General features: G+C 38.2%; 2 protein-coding genes across 7 annotated transcripts in view; one reads left to right on the forward strand and one right to left on the reverse strand.

The window, feature by feature from the left end:
• CHLSN (cholesin) overlaps positions 1 to 21,327 on the forward strand; it is a 101,779-nt gene that overhangs the window by 46,236 nt on the left and 34,216 nt on the right. The window lies entirely within an intron of this gene.
• GPR146 (G protein-coupled receptor 146) overlaps positions 1 to 21,327 on the reverse strand; it is a 35,275-nt gene that overhangs the window by 7,750 nt on the left and 6,198 nt on the right. For 2 of the 3 annotated variants that reach the window (XM_078381295.1, XM_020804323.3), the window contains one exon: positions 7,977 to 8,093. The gene's annotated coding sequence lies outside the window, so the exon portion shown is untranslated. Of the gene's footprint in view, positions 1 to 35; positions 176 to 7,976; positions 8,094 to 21,327 lie in introns of those variants that run through there. The other variant, XM_020804324.3, reaches the window with a different exon arrangement.

The following is a 21,327-nucleotide window of genomic DNA, read 5'->3' on the forward strand; positions in this document are numbered from 1 at the left end:
CACAACTGTTGTTACCAAGCTCCTTAAATTCCTACCTTCAGTTCATGTGGCATGTTCTTTTGTAGTTCGGAGTCCAAGTATGGCTGATAAATAACATTTCAGGTGAAGAAAGCATGCTGAACGATGTTGTATTTTCCCTCTTTGAATACATAGCGATCTTTTGTGGTCATGAAGAGTTTTTAGTAGTTTTTCTGTATGCGTGCGCGCAACACTTGTTTTTCCTGTAGTAAATTACTCGCAAAGTTACTGCTTCGCTTGGCAGACCATGACTGACTCCTCCCTTTCTCTGTTTACAGACAGTTTCAAGAAAGAGGAGGCTGATCCCAAAGGGGAGTGGTTCCTGACATTACACTCCACTGAGTCCTAGTTGCTTCCTATTGATTGGTAGAAAGGAACATGTTCCTGGAATACTCCAATCTGGTGTAGGGTTACAGTTGCCTTTCCTGTGTATGTATGTGTGTGTGTGTCTTCAGTTCCATCAGGCTAGTTTACTGCATTCTCATTGAAAAGCAGGTCTGCCGTCAGCTGGCAGATTTCATGGAGGGTATGAGATAACTTACAGGAAGCTTTTATTGGGAAATTCAGTTTCATGTTTTGATTTTTTTAAGAGAAGACATGCTAGACAATGTAGCTTATCTAAAACAGGCAACAAATGTGCAGAGGTTTATTAACATTTCATTTGAATTTAAAAATAAAAAGAATCATAGGTTTATGTAATGGAACAATAGCATGATGTTGTTAGGACCACTGTGCATATAATTGTAAATATTATTTTATCTATTATATCACTTCACTCTTGGACACTTGATGTCTTCCAAAAGTTTTGGACTGGAATTCCTTAAAACATCTGATCATTTGCCACCATGGCTGGGGCTAATGGGAGTTGTAGTCCAGAACATCTGAAAGGTCCCAGGTTGCAGAAAGTTTCAAAAGCCCAATTTGCAAGTGTGTACATCAGGAACCAAAGAGAGGTGCTTTGGCTCTTACTATTTTGTATTCATGTAGCATATGTCTACAATGGAATTTTTTTAAAATAAAAAATTCCTTAAGAAGGCTGTATCATGCAGGGTATCTTATGGAACATACAGTAGTTTAATGAAGATTGTTAAGAATTTCTACATAGGAAGGCTTCTGCTTTAGAATAAAGGAGCAGACACTTTCCCTCCTACAAGTTATGTGCACAAAAACTCTGGATGTCCTAGTGTTTGTAGTAGAGCTAGGAGCAACCTGGAAACACCATGAGCCACTGGACCCTGACCAGATCTGGAAGGGGTTATCTGGTTGTTTGACAGACAACTTTGTATTGAGAGCACAAGAGCTGCATCACTTGAGACCAATGGCCTGTCTAGTCCAGTGTTCTGTTTGAACAGAGGCCGCTCAGATACCCATGGGAAGCCCACAGCACTCTCCACATGTTGCCAGCAGCTGGTATTCAGGGGCAAACTGCCTCTAATACTATAAGTATCTGTAGCTGTCTTGACTACAAGCCTTGCTCCTCCAAGTATCCTGTCTTATCTTAATGCAATTCTTTGTCATGGTCTTTGTGTTTCACACAAATGGTTTTTGCGCTTGTACAAATGCCATTTCAGAAACTTCCAGAGCTTTTACCTTAAACCTTTTTCCCACTGCTTATACTGCCCATTCTCCTCAGTCCCTTTTTTGTCTGCTGTGGCAACTACATCCTCAGACCTCCCTGGACTTTTCAATTAAAATTATTTGTAAATAGAAATTTTTATCCTTAATGAAGTTGCCCTTTGGTTTTGCTGATGACAGTAGCAGCTTTGGCTTGCTTGGCCTCATGGTTTGGGAGGGGGGCATAGAACAGTCTGTACCTGGAAGTATGCCCCCAGATTAGATCACATATTAGTAAAACCATAATTTTTCATTTGCTATTTTCTGAATTCTTAACTGCGAGTGAGGGGCTCACTTCACCAGTTGACACCCACCATGGTCTGACTTTGGAAATGTAAACATTGTAGAATTCTTATGGTCTTGAATGAAATGCTCATTATTTATTTGTTGGCTTTGGAATTAATATTATGCTGAACCTTAACAACAACAACGATAATAATAACATTAGGTTACTTTCATATGCAGAGAAAACAATATTCACTCATTCACTCAGAAGAGAAATACCAAACTGATAGAGCTAAGGAAGATTTGAATGCTTTGCATTATTTGCATAAGCAGCATGCTTTGCTTTTATTTTGGAAGCCTGTAATGCAGAGTCATATAATATTTTTTGTGTATCAAATTGAGTAGATGTTCTTGCAGATGTTGGTAAATAGTGTGGGCATCTTGGGCAATAGGATAAGCTTTCACCTGCATCTGACTGAGTCACCATTATGTAGAACACAGGTATTTGATCAAACAGAGATAAAATGTTTTTTGAATGAGTATAGCAGAAAATCCTGCTTGGTAAAGGGTGTGTGGCATGAATAACTTTCAGACATTTTTTCTACGCCTGACATTTATGATTGCATGGTGGCGCCCATGACCAGTTTGACTGCTGAGAGAGTTCTAACTTTAATGCATGATATCAGGCCAGTAGTACCATGCAATGACTCTTTTGCAGAGGAGAGGTGGAAACTAATGAGATATTTTCAAATGCATTGTCTGGTTTCTGAAACATGGGCAAAATATATCATGTGTTACTCTTTACATACTCTTTCAGGTGTTTTCATTTATTTATTTATTTATTTATTTATTTATTTATTTATTTATTTATTTATTTATTTATTTATTGCTTTAACATGGTTCCAAGGCCATTGAACCAAATATTCTTTTGGAACTTCATAGAGCAGGAGAATCTGCTGAGAGGACAAGTTTCAAATACATAAGCAGTGTAAAGACGTAAACATCAGGTCTTAGCTCTCAAGTCCCCCCCCCCAAAAGCAGGGTTTTGTTTGTTTGTAATGTTTAGTAGCTAATTGATATCACAGTTTTTATACTCTTGGGGAGTAAATTTTGATGTAAAAAAACTTTATCTTGGGCTCTGTAATTTCATCTCCTTTTCTATGTGCTGTTGTTTTTTGACTTTTATACCACCTCATAGTTCTGAAGTACTCTGGAAAGTTTACAGCATAATTTGCAAACAACACCCCCTCTCCCCAGTGAGCTGGGTATAATATTTCATTCTATTCTGCTGTTCCAATACACTGAAGATTCCAGTCCTAAACTCATACTTAGAGTGCAATCCAAACCAGCAAGTATAGCTAAGGGCTGGTTGAATTGAATACTGGGCAACTGTATTCTAGGTCAACTCAGACTGTGCTGAACACAAACTCCTCCCAGCCTTGGAATGTTGGAAACTATTTAGGAGTATTCTCAGCCTGGCCTAACTTTGCAGTTTTCCTCTTACGCTGCCTCGGGATGATGGCAGTTGTAGTCCATGGGCAAGACAGTTTTGGTACATCATGAATTTGGTTGGCCTTTCTCCATATATTTCATTCACGAACATCTGCAAACCCAGCCATGATTGCAGTTCTTATTAGAGCAGTCAAGACCCAAACATTTCTGCAACTAGTTCCATATGTCTCAAGGACTTTTACATTTGAATTTATTGAATACTGCTGACAGTCCTCCACTGCCTAGCTAATCAGGCTTGATATTGAGGAGAATCCCCCAAAACTGGATATTTAGCCTGGTTGTTCAATGACAGTCAGGTACCTCAGGCATGTTCAAGCCCTTTGGTAACATTTTGGACTCTAGTTATTGAAGAATTAGCCATGTTTGTGCAAGCAAATTAGACAAAATGAACAACAACAATCCCAACTACTTTGGTTTGTTTTTCTGATTTTAGACTATAAGCATCCAGTATATTGCTAGTAGATGTAACTAACTATATTTCATCAACACTTAATAATGACTGAGTAGACGTTTTAAGCTGTTGTGTAATTATGCGTCAATATATGCTGTCTGTATGCATATACATTATAACATATTCTCATATGAAATATTCAGTTGAAACTGCCTCACAACAGTGCAACAGTGAGGGAAGTGGAAAGGATCCTTTTGATCTTCCACTGAATTGGGAAATTTTTCAGATAATGTACTTTTTTACCCACATGTAATGTGTTGCTTTAATAAGGATGTAAACTTTCACAAGAGCTTAGCACAATGAACAGCTGCCTTTTTGTAAAGAGTAACTGAATGGAATGGTTTGGAAACCTAAAGTGCCAACCAATGGAATGTACAGTTTGCTGCTGTCATCACCGAGTCTGCATTTTACATATAAGATTTTGTTTGTGTGCCTATATTGGAAAGCCATGGCAACCACAATTTAAAAAGAAGGCAAAAATCACTCTGGAGCAGCAAAGAAAGTGTTTATGAAGGGAAGATATGGAGGCTACGACAGATTTTACTTTCTTGGGCTCCCTGATCACTGCAGATGGTGACAGCAGCCACGAAATTAAAAGATGCCTGCTTCTTGGGAGAAAAACAATGACAAACCTAGACAGCATCTTAAAAAGCAGAGACATCACCTTGCCGACAAAGGTCCGCATAGTCAAAGCTGTGATTTTTTCCAGTAGCAATTTATGGAAGTGAGAGCTGGACCATAAAGACGGCTGACCGCTAAAGAATGGATGCTTTTGAATTGTGGTGCTGGAGGAGACTCTTGAGAGTCCCCTGGACTGCAAAGAGAACAAACCTATCCGTTCTGAAGGAAATCAACCCTGAATGCTCACTGGAAGGACAGATCCTGAAGCTGAGGCTCCAATACTTTGGCCATCTCATGAGAAGAGAAGACTCCCTGGAAAAGACTTTGATGTTGGGAAAGTGTGAAGGCAAGTGGAAAAGGATAGAGGATGAGATGGATGGATAGTGTCACCAAAGGGGCCAACATGAATTTGACCCAACTCTGGGAAGCAGTGGAAGACAGGAGGGCCTGGCATGCTCTGGTCCATGGGGTCACGAAGAGTCGGACACGACTTAACAACAACAAAATACCCAAAATAAGTGATCTATCAGGAAGCTGATTGAAATGCTACTGTTTCTTTTAAATTGGTAATTACTGCAATGGAAACAGTTACAATTGTGTAATTTTACCATCTGTTAACACAGATAATGAAAAAAAATTGTTATGTTGGAAGTTTACGCAGTAGTTTGTAATTATTTTTAATATTTTGACTTTTTTGTTAATATTTGGCATATTCCAAATCTTCAAAGGCTGGGGGGGGTAAGCACAACCCAATTTATTCTGCTAGATAGACTACCCTTTTTGCTATTGTGCTGTTCTATTGTGTATTTGAAATAAATGCTCTTGTACAAAAGCACATCTTCACAGAGACCCAAACAAGCATGCAAGAGACCCAAATTTCGCTTCTATTTCTTGGAGTCTTCCTTCAAGAGAGAAGAGTGACCGTGTTTCATTTCCTCTGTTCCTCTACAAATAGCTCTTACAAGTTGATCTTGTCCCGAGTCTCTCCCTCACCCGCCCGTCAACTTGGCACAATAGGATCTGTGCAGCTTATCCATGGTGCTGGTGCACTGTAATAGACCTGTTTGTCATAAATGTTTGTAGTTCCTGTGCCTTTTTGGATGAAGCATACCTGGTAATTTCCAAATCCTTTCATATGGGCACATGCAGAGGCATTGTTAAATGACACATGAATTGAACATCGTAAAGTCATAGAGTTGGAAGAGACCACTGAGACCATCCAGTCCAGATCCCTACCATGCGGGAACATCCATCAAAGTACTCCCAACAGATGACCATCCAGACTGCTTGAAAACCTCTGAAGAAGGAGACTCCACCACTCTTCGAGGCAGCCTATTCCACTGATGGAAAGTCAATTTTATAGAACACTAAAGCAACAAAATAAACCACTGCCCCCATTTACTTGGGTTAAATAATCCAAGGCAAGTTAAACACCCAAAATTGAACTGCTTCAATGGAATTGGAACCTGACTTCATCTTAGTGAGAAGACTGAAATAGATGACCTTCAGATATACAAATCATACATTTATGTTTACTTCTGTGTGGTTGTTATTCTGTTGATCACCAACAATGATCCATTTAGTCCTAATCAAGATCAGAAACCCAGAGAACAATGTGACTACATTGTGTTGTGGTTCTCCCCCCCCACCCCAGATTTTCCACTTCTGTTGTAATGCATGTATCAGTGAAACTAACAATCAGGGGGGGAAACCTCTGAGAGCTACTGTGGGAGAGAAACTGAAGGCTCAGAAATGTAAATGAAAGAAAGGACTGGCTGCTATACATGTAAAAAGGCAAAGCAAATGCCCAACAAATGAAATTAGGGGCGCTGAAATGATTCAGACCTGTGCTGCTGCTATAGTATTGGCACCCAAATGATATAAAGGCATGGCTTCAATTTATCTAATACTGTACTTCTGTAGAAAGGAGGAGGTGGCAGGAACAGCTTATGCCGTCTGAGAAAGACTGCAGTTGATGCAGTCTTTGCTTCTGACAACTATTAAACATACAAAAGCCTTGTCCTCCTTGGCTTCCTATTTTGAGACACTGGAGTTCTTCTCCAGATGGTCTGGATGTTCCATATCAGACCACACAGTCAATAAATGTGCAATTGCTTGCCAGGCCCTTGTAGATCAAATGGGTAGATAGATCAGAATTAGTGTATCCTGTGTAAATGTCTCTGTTTGAATGGTTGTGTATGTTTTCCCCCAACATTTATTCTGTAAACATTTAATTCTTGGGCTTGTTCTGCAAGTAGATGTGGCTCATCCTAGCCTGTGGGGATTTTTGTGTATGCGAGATATAATGTATGCAAGATTTCATTATTTGGATCTTAGTTTTGCTAAAGTTGATGCAGTTGTTTTTCAGCTAATGTAATTATTATTTCAAGTAAAAATGTGTGTTTATTAATGGAACAAGTCATATGCTTGTTTAAACATATTCTTAGAAATATTTCCGTTCAAAATACTTCATCTGAAATGTGTGCAGCCATTAAGAATTTTTGACAGCTCTCTGATATCAATAAGAAAACATTCTCTTCAATTTATTTGAAATTAATGAGCTGAAATCCGGAACACTGTGTCATTTTGTTGCATTTTTGTTTAGTTAGGATTTTTACTGAGAATCTAATGTCTCAGTTCAGACAATTTCTAGAATGGCACCCCGTTAGTTGTTACAGTAAAGTTAACAAAGAATCTTGTGGCACCTTAAAGGCATATTTATTATAGTGTAATACCACTTCAGCAGATTAGGTTGTTAAGTTTTAAGATGCAACAAGACTCCTTGTTTCACCTCAGACAGGGTTTCATTTCAGTTTTGCTTAATACCACAGGTAGACATGTAGATGCTAAATTTATGAGAATGCCTTGTGTCTGTGTGCATAATTAATATACATGATCTTGCAAAATAGAGTTCATAGCTGTTTGAAGTCTATGTTAGCATTAAAGTACTGAGCCAGTCTGCTTCAGCATAATGAAGTTTAACATTTTCTTCCTTCGTTCTGTTTTAATGGCATAATGAAAATAAATCTAGCTTGCTAAGAGTTTTAGTTGCTAACTTCTAATATATCTAATATACAAAAATATATTAAACGTAAGCTGCAAAGGATGAAATAGCTCCTATGTAATACTTTACTCTGCTGTGAAACTATATCTTGCTTGTATGTGCTGACATAATTCTGTATTGTATGAGTGACAAAGGATGAATTATTAAATTAAAGACACTAGCATATTTCAGTGCATGTAAGATTTTTTTTCTTCAAAATTATGAAGACTGCTATAAAATTAGCTGAAATTTAATTTGGCATAATACTGATATTTTAACATTTTCAGAAAATGATTATAATGATAGGAACATACACAGTGTCTTAATAAAATTGCTTTTCTTTGACTTACACATCAGGAAAGGGTAGCAGACCATTTTCTCCTGTAGAAATTTTATGGTTCTGCTGGTTAATTGTTTATATATATCATAGATAATACCATTTTACTGCTTTCATCTTTATTTTTGTAAAAGAACCACATAGAAAACACTTACCTGTTAAGCACTATCCTACTTCAGTACACGGACTTCTTGATAGTAGGCAGAACTACATTTTGCTTCTCATGTCGAAACTTTCTTAGAAAGTTCAGCAAAAGCTCCTGTGTCTCATTTCTGTGAAGGGTAAACAATAGCAGAGCTTAGAAGAATGCTGACTGCACTGCATCGCTGTTGTTAGTGGCACCGGACTCCCTATATCCATGTGACCTCCCCCAACACATACATACACAACATAATCCTTTAAGCTGTGGCTGTGCCCTCTGATTGGCTGGCAGAGAGGTCTGTTACAAAATCAAGCCCTCCACAGTGATATCTCTAAGTGATTAAGTCAGGAGGGTGAAGGGGCATTAATCATGAGGTCTGATTACTGCCCTGAGGCTGATTTGCCTCTGCAGTAGTGTAGAGAGAGAGTCCTGGAGTCTTTGTAAGTGTTTTGGTTTGTTGGAAAAGGCATCACATTAAAAAGACATTTTGCTGGTTAAAAAGCAGTTAAACCATTTAATACAGTTGCATAAGAAAAACCCATACCAAATGCATCCAGATCATGGGAAATATGATGGGGGATAAATGCTGAACCAGCCATGCTATTCAAAATAGAAGTACTGAGGCATGTAAAAGTTCTTCCATGGAATAGTCTGGGAGGATTTTTTAAAATCCATCAAACATAGCTACATTATTTTAATAATAAGATAGCCCTAGGAAGAATAATATACTAAAATAACTTCTACTACAACAATGGAATTCTAAGCAGACGGATTATATGAGATTATATGTACTCTTGCATATTATTTTCATTTCAGTTTTTATTTGAGCCTTGTGATTTTTTTTTTACTTTAAAGCAGGGGTGCACAATTACTTGTCTAGGCTTCATAGAGGTTTTCCATTCGGTCGCCAACATAGCCTTTTCCCACAGGAGTGTCTTCCTTATTAAATGTATTAAATGTTCCACAACCTGGATCTGCCTTCTCAGCAGCTTCCCACCCCCACCATGTCAGGTCATACATAGATGTCATATGTGTCATTTATATAGAGAGCTTGAATGCAAACATGAAAAATACAGTGACATTTACAGGAGTCTCAATATAGTCACCCGCACTGTGCTGATTTGATGAATGTAGTGAAAAAGAAGAGCCAGTATGGTGTAGTGCAGTGGTCGTAGTGCAGTGGTCCCCAACCTTGGGCCTCCAGATGTTTTTGGACTACAACTCCCAGAAGCTTTCACCACCACCTCTGCTAGCCAGGATTTCTGGGAGTTGAAGTCCAAGAACATCTGGAGGCCCAAGGTTGAGGACCACTGGTGTAGTGGATAGAATTATGAACTAGGCTAAGGAGATCTAGTTTCAAATTTGGCTGGGGAAACTCACGAGGGCCCGGGGGGAGGAGGTTAGCACTGGTAAAACCTCTCCTTAAATAACTCACGTATCTTGAAAACACTGTTAGAGTCATTGGATATCAAAGGCATCTTGATAGTACAAAACAACCAGTGAAAAAGATATTCAGAGTCCTAATTTAGAAGCAAACTGAATAGAAACAAAATTGCAAGAAAAAATTAATCTAACAATTATTGAACCACAATTTTAAAACACTGTTTAATTGAAGGTTGCTGGCTGGATAGCTCAGTGAGTTAGGTATCAAGCCAGAGGCCGGGAGTTTAATTCCCCACTGTGCATCCCAAAAGAGGCAGCCTGTATAATCTTGGGTAAACTGCACAGTCCCAGATGGCCCCCAAAAGAAGAATGACAAAGCTTCTGAGTACTTTCTATTTAGAAAACCCTTAAAAGGATTGCCATAAGTCAGAACTGACTTGATGGCACATTATCATCGTCGTTGTTAAAAAACACCAGGCACAGTCAATCAAAACTATAAAAAATTAACTGGTATTATATACCAGATACAGGTTTTAATCGAAAACCTAAGTATCTATTAAATAGTTGTTATAGGTTTTTCGGGCTGTTTGACTGTTTTCTTAAGGTTTTTCTTCCTAACTGTAATTGATGGGGAATCTCCTGAAAAGGACAAAAGCTGATCCCACAGCTATAAATACTCAACTATCCCACAAATTGCACCAGAGCACAGACAGAGTTCTGACTCCTGTCCTCTGAAGATGCCGGCCACAGAGACTGGCGAAACGTTAGGAAGAAAAACCTTAAGAACATGGCCAAACTGCCCGGAAAACCTACAACAACCATCGGATCCCGGCCGTGAAAGCCTTCAAGAATATATCTATTAAATATTGGCCCAGTATGTATGCTGTTCCTAATATTGCTATATTTGTAGATCTGATGGTGTAATTTCTGTGATCTGCAACTGCTTATAGAGGCAATGTTGGTGTTGTTATTAATCGAAGATCACCTGCAGTGTGTCTTGAGAACTAAAAATTTTCCTACATTGTTGTCATTTGGAACACATGCTGATATTTGCCATCTGATCACCAAATGTTACCAGTTTCTCAGAATTATTTTAAATTTTCCAACACAGGAAATGAAATCTCACTTGTAACTTCAGGATAATTTGTTCCTGATCTGAGTCACAGTACTTCCATAGTTGAACTTGTGACCAAAGCACTATGAATGATCCTCCAAATTCAACTGAGGTTCTCCTCACCTGACTTCCCTAAGTGTATCAGTAAGAAGACTTCACAGGGAAACACTTGACATGAATTGCTGAGCCAGAATTGATGAGAAAACTTCTACTCAGTTCAGTCATAACAAGGAATTTGATTTTGGTTCCCACTATACAGTACAGTGGTGTCTCGCATTACGAGCACTCTGTTTGACAACGAAATCGCATCACGACGAAGATTTTGCGATCGCAAAAGCAATCGCAAAATGATGTTCCCTATGGGGGAATTTTGCTTTGCGATGATTGGTCCCCTGTTTCGCTAACCGATTATCGCAAAGCAATGAATTCCGGCCAGCTGATCAGCAGTTTCAAAATGGCCACCGGGTGAAAAACATGGCCGCCCGCTGTTTTCTGGCACGGATTCCTCACTGCACGGGCAGCGAAAATGGCCGCGCTATGGAGAATCTTCGCTGGACAGTGAGTTTTAAGCCCCTAGGAACGCATTAATTGGGTTTTAATGCGTTTCTATGGGCTTTTAATCGCATGATGACGTTTTCGTTCGACAGTGATTTTTTCAGAACAAATTAACATCGTCATGTGAGGCACCACTGTAGTTGCTAAATTAACATGGACAGAAAAGTGATACAGTTTTTACAGCATATATGGAGGGTCTTATACTTTATAGCCTTTTGACTCTATTATTTATTATTTATTATTTTTCTTCTGAACCAGTTTGTATGTGCCCACTAACCAAGGATAATACCTTATGGGTATGGTGAAGTGGGCTATAATCTACAAATGCATGTTTTGCAATAAATTGATTGGTCTTTAAGGTGATACAAGACTCTTTGTTGTTAGACCTGATCTGCATAGCTTTCATATGTGGCTCAAGGCAAGTCCTTATCTCTTAAGAGTTTTTCAGCTTAACACTAGCTTGCGCTGGTCTTTATGTGTCTTTAGCAACAAAGGCTTATCTTTCACATTTTTTTATAAGCCAGCATGGAAAAATGGCAGTCTTTGCATCAGATTTTATAGCAGAGCATTGACATTTCCTTGAGGATTGATGGCATTAATAATGCTCCCAGATATGTAAAATTCTCTCTTAATGTGGCTGTGTGTTACATGTGCTATGCAGGAATTTAAGTGAGGCATAAATTCTCTTACATCTGTGTAAACATCTGCAGTAATGCCCTCCACATTAGTATTTGACAGAATTACCAAGACATAAATCAGTCTGCTTGAGATAAAAGCTAGCTCTGAACAGATTATATGATTTGATTCTTGTGTTACGGTAGTTTAAAATTCATTAGCTGCATTCCCATGTTATGCATGCATCCAATTTAAGTTCCATCTCAGCGGTAACTGCAGGTGTATATCAAAAGAAGTGGAAGGAACTTTAGTGAAGGTTTGGTTTTGAGTAATCCTGTGTTTCTTCACAGGACTTAAACGTTTTTTTAAAATGTATTTTTTAACCTTTTTTTAAAGCTTTAAGAATATAAGATGGGCTCTGGTTTTATTTGTGGTAGATTATGTCCTTCCTGTCCTTTTTAGTTTGTTTGCTTCTTACTATGTTCCTTGAAGCTCTGAGAACCTCTATCTTTTGAACATATAAAAGCTATGCAGGGACTATTTATTTAGTTTATTCATATGTGCCTTTCGTCCCATACATGTTAACAGTGATGTGCCTGGATTGTTCAGAGGCTATACTAGGCATTGAGCATGCCACTGCATTTCTCTGTTCTTGAGGTATTCCCATGTTGCTTGATATGGGTGCCTATTGAATATACAACTAAACTTGTCGAAGTTGTGCTTGCCATCAATTAATTTCCGTTCATTCCAGTTTGCTATATTAAATAGAGGTCCTGCTATAGCCCGTTGAAGCCAATGGAACTGATGTCAGTGGAACTTAAATCTATTGAGTGGAATAAAAATGTCCCACTAATTTCAATGGATTTACTCTAGCTGGGATTAAAATAACATTTACTGCAATATACTGGGGGCTTTTGGATTTAAAGCCTTTCACAGCCTAGAATCTACATATTTTGGAATTGCATTTCTTTTCCCTTCCTCTCCAGCCTCTCATCTGTATGCAGTATTTGGGAAGTTAGCAGCATATCTGAAGGCTACGGAATAAAGTAGCAATTAGGAGCTTTTATTGTTTAAGTAAGTATGCCTTCTTACACAGTGGCTGAAATCCAGAAGTAACTTGCAACTGTTGTTGTTTAGCCATTAAGTCGTGTCCGACTCTTCGTGACCCCATGGACTAGAGCACGTCAGGCCCTCCCGTCTTCCACTGCCTCCCGAAGTTGGGTCAAATTCATGTTGGTTGCTTCAGTGACACTGTCCAACCATCTCGTCCTCTGTCGTTCCCTTCTCCTCTTGCCTTCACACTTTCCCAACATCAGGGACTTTTCCAGGGAGTCCTCTCTTCTCATGAGATGACCAAAGTATTGGAGCCTCAGCTTCAGGACATTTTGAATGTCCATTATATAAATGTATGTTTGTTGAGTAATGCAGCACTCATTTTAACCTACTGCATTCCACTTGTAAGAAACCACATTTTACTTGTTAAATTGGGTACAATTTTCTTTTTCTTTTTGCAATTTATTTGGTGTCAAGTTATCATAAGTGTTTGTTATTACAATATTAACTTTTTAAATGTTAAAACTTAAATATTAATCGTTATAACTTAAGTTTTCATGACAAAATGTTTAGGTAATTAATCTTTGTGACTTCACAAAGTTCTTGTGAGGACAAGAACGTGAGAATTATTCACACTGTGCATTTAGAACATGACATAAAGATAATGATGTGTATGGTGATAGTCCTGTACCTTCTACATTGGGTTGCCCTTGAAATGCACTTGGAAACTACCAGTGGGATAAAATGCAGTTCTGAGACTAATGGTGCATGGACTGTAGAGTATGAGTTTTTAAGAGAGTACACTGATTAGCTGTTAATTTCTGGGCACAGTGCATAATTCTTTTTCTGACCTTGAGATTTCAATGATAGAGGTTTGGAATCTGAAGAAGCACCTCCTTCTGTATGTGTTTGCTTTCCCCACATATGAATAGAGTGTTTGGTTCTGTTTGAGATATTGTTTATGAGATCAGCAAAGAAGTTCTGAGATGCCATTTGTTAAACCTGAGAACAGCTACAATAAGGATGTGGTTCAAGTTATACATTTTAATAGATGATATGAAGGCTGATCAGAATAAAGGTAAAGGTAAAGGTTCCCCTTGACAATTTTTTGTCCAGTCGTGTCCGACTCTAGGGGGCGGCGCTCATCCCGCTCTTCAAGCCATAGAGCCAGCGTTTGTCCGAAGACAATCTTTCCGTGGTCACATGGCCAGTGTGATTTAGACACGGAACGCTGTTTACCTTCCCACCGAGATGGTACCTATTTATCTACTCGCATTTGCATGCTTTCGAACCGCTAGGTTGGCGGGAGCTGGGACAAGCAACGGGCGCTCACTCCGTCGCGTGGATTCGATCTTATAACTGCTTGGTCTTCTGACCCTGCAGCACAGGCTTCTGCGGTTTAGCCATAGAGTAAAGCAATTTTCCTGTTAATATATCTAAGAGCATTACTGTATTTTTTAAACTCTGCCCTCAAATCCAATTATCACTTGGAAATAACAATGGCCATATTTCCTCTTTAGGATTTACAACAAATCTTGTTCATAGCGTGTATGGTCTACAGAAATATTTTTTACTAGAAAGTACTTGGTAGTGTATCTCTGAAACTAAATTGCAAGTGTGTATCCACTTTTATAGTTCATGCCATTGAATTTCAGAATTCCTATTTTGGGGGGAATTCTTTCTCCACAGAATTCTTTCCCAAGGAATTTTTGCATCTTTTTGGACAGAATGAATATTTATATAACCTTTGAAGAGAATAGTAGAGAGTGCTTCATAGCTTTACCTTCAGCCCTCTGTGTGAACACCAAAGTATCCCTTACACACGACTGTAGCTTTGCATTGCAGGGATGTGATCAGTCATCGGTGACTGATCTTCCGACTAAGGAACATCTCATAGGACATGAACATCCTAGAGAGAGAGAGTTTGATTTATGCAATAACTTGATCTTCCATCCAAGCCAGTATGTCTGTTCATATTAAATTAATCCAGGAGGCTTTTTACATAAAAATGTGACCTCATTACTTCTGACTGTATTTCATTTTCTATAAAGGTTGGTTTAAAAGAAACACTACAGCCTAGGCAGGAATATAGATTCTAAAACCCATATCAACAGCAGTGTTTCATAGCCTACTTTGAAGACCACATTCCTATCACAACTTTCACAATAGGCAGCAGAAAGACAGCGGGTCAGAATAATGTAACAGCCTTTCAATACTGAAAGCAGGCATTGCTCCTGGCTCCTTCCTCTCTCACAGATAATGTTGTTAGTATTGTTTGTTCTCTATGTTAGTAATCCTTGTATGTTCATTTATAACAGAAATGTGCTGCTAAAACAACACTAAACAGACATAGTGATTTCACTTATATTCTCCTCCCTCCTTTTCCCAATTCATTATATAATGGTTTAAAAAGCCCTTTCTTTTTGACAATGTAATAAAGAAGCTTACCTCTGCTTTGCTTTCACATTGTAGTCAGGAATCTATTGAACCAGAATAATCCTATTATGATGACTAAATGCACCTGAACTACTTTGAACACTATACAGTACTCTTATTTTGATTATTCCCAGTTACTAGGAGTGATTTCTTGTTTAGAGTGTTCCTCTTCCCTCACAGATGCATAGACTTCTCTTTTTTTAAATTGCTGTGCTTCAGAACAAACTTAATCAGTTCACATCTGAATTAGAAACTCTTTGGGAGAGGTATTACACCTTCCCCTCCCTTGCTATCTCCTCTTCCCTTCTTCTAGAGCAGCATTTAGAGGAAGAAGCTGCTTCATTGCAGCTTTTTGGATCAGTGCCTAGAGCAGCCAGGCAGAACCCTGTTTCCTCCTTCTCCTTGCCCCTCCATCTTAGCCTCATGTTGTTTGTCCACCTGTCTAAAGGAGCCAGCTGTTCAGTGCTAAGTTCTGTGGAAGCGTTCATGGGACTACAGCTAAGTCAGAGCATGAAGGTGGAGGGAAAGAATCATCCTTTTAAAACACTACTCAGAAGATAAGCAGACAGGGGTTGTTACTGGGTCGATCCCTAACTCCAATCAGAATAGTCTCTGGTTGGAACTAGTTTCCCCTGTTGCTTGTATTCCTAGTTGACTTCTTTGACCCACTTTCAAAGTTCCTTCCTTCCTGTCTAATTGGAGACTTAGAAAATAAAACATCATGCAACAAACAGCTGAATAATTTAGATATGCTTTGAAGTAAAATTGATTTTTCTTTTCTAAATGATAGTGCCAGTAGATTTGGTTTTTCATATTTCATTAAAATGCCTTAAAATTGATACTTAAATGATCAAGGAACAGTAGTTTTAAAGAAGAGATGATATAATAATTCATTTGTTCAGAACAGAGAAGTATTTAGAACCTTCCCCCTGCAATTTCTTAGTGTAGAAAATCACTACTGTTTCCATTTTTATTGGTCGGTTGGATCAGTTCTTGCTAAATGTAAGTCTGGATATTTATAGGAAGAAGTTGAGACTGGGCACCCATGCTGATCTTTGTAAAAATTTAAATTATACAGTTAATTTATGGCTTTTCTAAGTACAATATGATCAAATGCATTTAAACCACATTTGGAGCTTGATTACAAGTATATTATATGGCTCTTCATGCAGATGGCTCTTAATTTTTATTCCTTTGTGGTGGTTCATATACGTGGCAATCAAGGGACACAGCTTTGGAACTGGAAACTATGAAAATGTGAACTTGATTGAACTTACTACATAAATTTGTTGATGGAACTAAAGTTGTTTTAATCCATCCTCAAAACAACCTTTACAGATGTGCTGGACTGTAACTCCTGTCATTTAACCAGCAGCACCACTGACTGCTGGCTTGGGATTATGGGAGTTGCAGAAGGCTGACGCCAGCAATAACTGAAGCATTATATGACTTCTCTGAGGCTGTGTAACAACCTTCAGGATTGAGACGGAATCTTGAATCTTATTTGATACCAAAAGATTAGCTGATTGAATGTTATTTGAAACCAAAAGATTAGCTAATAGGTGGAAGAGGGTGGCAGACAAGCAAGCAAATCAAAAGCATCTTGTGACAAATAGCAATTTTGTCTTGCAGATTTGTTAAAAAACTTGATAAGTTGCATAGATCTTTTACATATAATCAAAAGATTATGCTTTAATTAATTACAAGTAATTTCTATCCAGGGATACCCAAAAAATGATTTGAAAAGGAAAAATAATCTGTTTAAAAATTCAAGTAACTATAACCATTATCCAACAGCACAGTTAAAGTAAAGCTCAGGAGAAAGCAAGGTGAAAAGCTGTAACACTGTTAAACATTTTCAGATTTCAGGCCATGCATGTTCAGTGGCAGAGTGTTCTAAATTTTGGAGGCCTGTCACTGAAATGCCTCCATCTCTTACCTTTGCCAACCAAACAGATACTATAGGGGTCTCTGAGAGAGAACTTAGTGCTCAAGTGGAAGCAAGGAAGTATTCAAGTAGCTAGTTCTCAAATAGTTTAGGAGATGGGTAGGTGACCCTTGCCATGCTGTACATGACTGCAATGTTCACTGGTTCACTCAAGAAGAGGCCGATGAAATTACAGTATCAGTTTACCAGACAAAGAGTGGTAATTGTTTACATGCCTTGGAAATGAAAAGGGATGGTTACAATTAGTTTACATTCATTTGCTTGGATTAAATCAGTTTTGTGTAAAACATTTAAATGAAAAAGTGCTGTGATTTCAGGGCTGTTTTTGAACAAAATTAATAAAACCAAATGTAACTATGCAGCTGAAAATATTTGCTTTTGTTTTTGTTTGAATTAAGTCTAGTAACATCTTAAAGGAATCAATTCTGTTTTTACATTGTTCTCTTCCTTTGCTTGTCTGCTCAAAAATACTTTGATGTTATGTTTGAATCAGCTGAACATTTAACAGTATTGTACTTGCATGTGTAGAATGGTAACAATACCTGAAGTGCCAAATAAGTACTTTTCCTCTTTTTCCCTAACTCGTGTAAGTAGTAAGAACAAGAGGAGGAACAATGGTGAAGGTTTTATTAATTTATGTCAACATCCTAGCATACAGGAAATAGACCAGTTATTTCACATCACAAAGAAAAATAACTGCAACAAGAAAGCTTAGAACTCTTAACAATATTTTGGGTGGTGTTGCTTGTGTTTCCTGAACTTGTTTTATAGGTTCTTTGTGGACAGGAAGCTTGTACAGCAGAAGAATTCTTAAATTTCTGTGATCTGAGAATTGCGGTAGAACAGGAAACCTAACCAGATTGAGGTTTTTTTTAAAAAAAAAAACCAGACAAGTGTAGTATGACTTCTTAGCACACTGGCTAAAATATATCAGGCAAAATCCAAAGAAACAAAACAAAAAGACAAAAACATGTGGCACCTTAAAGACTAAGCATTATAACATAACTTTTTGTGGGCATGTCCACTTCATCAGACATTAAGAGACAGAATGAAATGAAATGTATGTGAAATATCAGTTTCATGTTCTAAACGTTCATTGGTTACATGCAGTGTTTAGGCCTATGTTTGGCTCAAATACAGTATAATAGTGTCACACAATATCTGATGGCAGTGGAATCATGGTTTTCTTCTCACTGCAGACCTCCCTGGTGCCACAGGTGTTGCCTAGTTCTCTGGAATGGCCTTTTAGGTTGCATAGGGAGTTTCAGAAAGGAAGGGTAATTGCTGATTCTGGTTGAATGGCATTGATTTCAGCCATATCCACTGACTAATTTTGTTGATTCATCCACATAACCCAGGGCACTGCCTACCACTGTAATCGTTTAAGTATTGTTGTAATCTTGCTGCTTCTTCCATTGTTATATCATAGTACTGAATGAAGCAATCAAGATCCCTTGAGTTGGCAGATAATAAATAGTGACCCTTCAGATCCTTTAACATATCAAAGCTGGAAACAAGTTACATACCGAACTGAATGTTAAAATCATAAGTCTGTGCCAAGATTTTCTACTTTCTGTGTTACTAGAAATTAGGTGTTTTGAGATAAACAAATTGTGCATGACTTATCCAATTCAGGTATGTTTGTTTATGCTTGCATAATTTTTACGGCTTTTTCTAATATGGAAAGGTTAGGGAGCTGCCAGCCGCCCCACTGGAAACACTGCTCTCCCTTGCTGTTTGAGATTACATCAAGCATTATCCCACGAGGAAAGCAGATCTGCCTATTCCTAGAGCCTGAATAGGCTCCTTATTGGAGCAGAAGGGCATCTTCCTGTAACTGTATGGTGAACTGGCACAGTGCCTTCTGGCCCAATAAACATGTAGTTTCAGGGTAGGACTTAATTCAAGTTTGAAGAACTCAAGCTCATGTCCACAGATGGAGGTTTGCATTTTAAAGGAAAGTGCGCATGATGTGTTCCTGGGATGGAAGGCTATCAATTTAATTCCTGTTTGGACATAATAGGCAAGCTATTTTCACTCAGTCTCCATTATCTTCCCCTTACACTCTAGAGCAGAGGTGTCAGACTCAATTTCATCTTAGGCTGCGTCAGCATTATGGTTGCCCTCAAAGGGCTGGTTGTACCGTGTATCTGTAAGACTATATAAATGTATCTACAATATCATATTAAATATAATCCTCCTCATTTGATTATTACTGGTTTTTGTAATAACGTAAATAACTAGTTCTAAAGCTAAAGTCTATGATCAAAGTCTAGAAATAATGGCAAGCAGATATTCAAGTGTACAGCTTTTGTACAATTTATTGAAAAGTGAGTTTTAGTAACAGAAATATTTTTTAAAAAAAATTTATCAAATATTACCAAGCACTGTTTATTATATTAACTTTATTTAACTGTTTGGTCCCAGTTGAGACATGGAGATCTATGGCAAAACAAATAATTGCTGTGAACAAAAAAGTTGAACAATGACTACATTTCCAAGGTGCTGCACTTTCTGACTCTTCGCTGATTGGAATCCTGGGATTAGAAGTCCTGCCGGGCAGATTCTCAGCATACTTGTGGAGCATTCTGGGTGACTAAGTAAGCGCCTGCATATTGTGTACTGCACAGTAGCAGGCAACACTGTGAGGGCCACATTAAACGGCCCGGCAAGCCAGATTCGGTCCACTCTAGAGTCCAATTCTTCACCCACAACCTATACCGATTTAGATATTTTCCCTCCCTCCCCTTGCCCCCATGCTTGAAGATAATCTTTTCACTAAAGTGTATGGTTTCTCATCTCTTCCTACAGCATTTACAAGAGAAAATGCTGAGTTTTGAAAGCAAAGTTCTTCTATTGTTTGTGCCAATGAATACCCTACTTATTGCCTGGAGTAAACATGATGGATCAGAACTTTGTATGATATACAATATGCCATTTTCTGCTATTCTGGATGTGAAAATCAAATTGGGTTTATTGCTTTAGCATGTGCATCCATATGTAGGCATGTGTGTAGGTGTAGGAAGGAAAACATAAAAAGCAGAGCTTCTGCATTAACATTAAGTTTGAACTCTTAGGCAGCTAACTCACAGCTGCTTAACATATGGCCTCTGACTGAACTCGTTTATCTCCTGATACTTGATAGCTGACTTCTTTGGAAGAAGATGTTTGGTGGAATAGAATAATTTTTCATGGCTTAACTACCTCTGGTCATCATATAATTGTACAACTTTCAGTAATGTGGAAAACCGAGAGAGGGAAAGTATGCCCACATATGGGGTCTGCAGAGTAGTTCAAGTTAATTGAAGAGTAATTCAAGTTAATTTTGTTTTCTGGGCTTAGTGGTTTTCTGTGCAATAATTGCTTCATGATTTTGGGGTATATCCTGAGTTTGGCTTTCATTTGCAAAAAAAAAACCCATTTACAATTCTAAAACTGTCATTTTTTATATGCTTGATGAGCAGGGACCCCAGTTACGCAAAGGTTGTGTTGTCTTCTGCATTTTGTTTGGCCTACCAGAGAGCTCAGAAGGGCATGATACAAGAAGAGCTTGATTTCAAGAAAGGTCTTTCTGCAAAGTATTTGAGAAGGCTTTCACGGCCAGGATCTAATGGTTGTTGTGGGTTTTTCGGGCTCTTTGGCCGTATTCTGAAGGTTGTTCTTTCTAACGTTTCGCCAGTCTCTGTGGCCAGCACCTTCAGAGGACAGGAGTAGCACCCACAACAACCATCTTTCTGCAAAATTGAGCTCTTTTTTTTTTTACTTCAGAACACCAAAGTACTGAATTCCTACCAATCTGTATGGCTACGACACAGCACTTTCTTATTTAAAGAAGAGAAAAACTATGGCACTTAAAGTGTTTACCTTTGGCTAGTTTGCTTGCTTTCTGCCTCACAAACCCCCCTCATACAGAATGACACTTATAGCTATAGCATAATCAGACTCAAAATAACTTGAAGAAGATTTTAAAAGGCAATGTAATTTCATTTAACACCCAGGTTGCTTTTAAACATTGTTTTCCAAGTAACTTTATTATGAATAAATACAATTAAGCCCTGAATTCTCAATCCCCTCTTTATAGAAATCCAGCCTCACCATGCCTGCCTGGAAACAAATGCATAAACCCGTAGTTATCATAGTATATGGTGTTTCCTGCCCTGCTTGTGATCCTGGTAGTCAATGCTGGATCATGAGTAACACAGAGATGGAGAGTGGTTATGCTTATAAATGCAGGCTAGCAACTTTATTAGTATTATATCA

The sequence above is a fragment of the Pogona vitticeps genome, chromosome 13 (genome assembly GCF_051106095.1).
Source record: "Pogona vitticeps strain Pit_001003342236 chromosome 13, PviZW2.1, whole genome shotgun sequence".
Classification (NCBI taxonomy): domain Eukaryota; kingdom Metazoa; phylum Chordata; class Lepidosauria; order Squamata; family Agamidae; genus Pogona; species Pogona vitticeps.